The sequence below is a fragment of the Suricata suricatta genome, unplaced genomic scaffold (genome assembly GCF_006229205.1).
Source record: "Suricata suricatta isolate VVHF042 unplaced genomic scaffold, meerkat_22Aug2017_6uvM2_HiC HiC_scaffold_5614, whole genome shotgun sequence".
Taxonomy (NCBI): Eukaryota; Metazoa; Chordata; class Mammalia; order Carnivora; family Herpestidae; genus Suricata; species Suricata suricatta.
The window spans coordinates 1-1,318 of record NW_021905034.1 but is presented as its reverse complement, the minus strand read 5'-3'; the positions used below and the strand labels follow the sequence as shown (position 1 = coordinate 1,318).

Below are 1,318 nucleotides of genomic sequence, written 5' to 3'. Positions count from 1 at the left end.
AGTCAGATCCTTCAGCAATGGATCCACACATATGCCCCAAAATTTGAACTTTTGAACTGAAATAAAGGGTTAGATTTTCTCATTTTAGGGAGGTGCTTTATCAACTGATGAAATTGGTAGGTATTGGTTTTGTATGATTATGATTAAAGCCTCCATATATTGGAAAGCATTAAGCAGAAATTAGATGGTCTCTGTCCCCAGTGTTCCTGGGATTTCTGCACCAAATCCCAATGTGCCTACCCTACCCTGGCACACTTCTCACTCAAGGCAAACACTCAGAAATAAATGAATATAGACTTCCTCAGAAACACAGAGAATACCCCAAGCCCTCAAAGCAATGGAGAGGCAATGAGATTATGGAGGCCCTCACTGTGGACGTGAAGCACCTTTAAGTGGAACTGAAGGAGAATCCTTAGAGATTTGTGAGCGTGTGACGTATTGAAAAGCAGATGTGCCTCTGTGAAATGTATTGACATAAAACTAAGTTTTGCAAACTGATTTCCATTCCAGAATGGCTGCTGAAATCACATTGTATGGTCTTTCTTCATCCTTCACATTTGGACCTCACCTCTGTCATCTGCCTCATTCATTCCCACTTACCTGGGTATGAGGCTACGGTCTCCTTTCTCTTCACATCCCATAGCTCCCTCTTTTGTTCCAAAAAGATGACCAGGTCTGGCTTTGACACAACAAGACCTGTTTGTCAGAACAAAAGAATAGAGTATTGTTGGAAATTCTACCTTTCAACCCAGTATTGGACTCAGTAGAGAAAAGAGGACATTCTAGAATTCTGGAAAATCATGCCCAAATGCTGTTGCCCAATAGTCCCTTTAGAACACACAGGATGGATTTCCAAGTTTCACATTCTGATCTCCACTTCTGAGTCTTACCACTACCATCATGTGTAGATATTCATATTGAAGATGGACATATCTTTTTATGCCACTCAATACTTAGAAATGCCATCCATCTATGAAATGATGATGTGACTCTAAGGAAGGGAAAACTCACCTGATGGAAAACATCATGAAGACTTTCCTCTACATCTGCCAACCCCTTCTTCTTTCTTTACTGTAGGGATTTGAATCCCAGTCATGCAAGAGAAAGCTTGTAAGAGACAGTCTCCACAGGAAGGAACAAAACCCTTGAGGGGGGCTTGGGAAATCTAGAGGGAGTTAACCTCACCCAAGAAAACGAGGTGTCCGTAGGTCTCTAACATCACATCTCTGTACAGTTCCCGCTGACTGTGGTTCAGGCATCCCCACTCCTCCTGAGAGAATTGGACGGCCACATCCCTGAAGGTCAGCAGTCCCTGCAA

General features: G+C 42.7%; 1 long non-coding RNA gene across 1 annotated transcript; it reads right to left on the bottom strand.

The window, feature by feature from the left end:
• Window positions 1–665: 665 nt before the first annotated feature.
• On the bottom strand, window positions 666–1,262 carry LOC115285228. Its single transcript, XR_003905455.1, has 3 exons — window positions 1,186–1,262; window positions 1,012–1,071; window positions 666–696 (listed from the first exon to the last, which is right to left on the bottom strand). It is a non-coding gene; the product is annotated as an uncharacterized LOC115285228 (long non-coding RNA).
• Window positions 1,263–1,318: the final 56 nt, after the last annotated feature.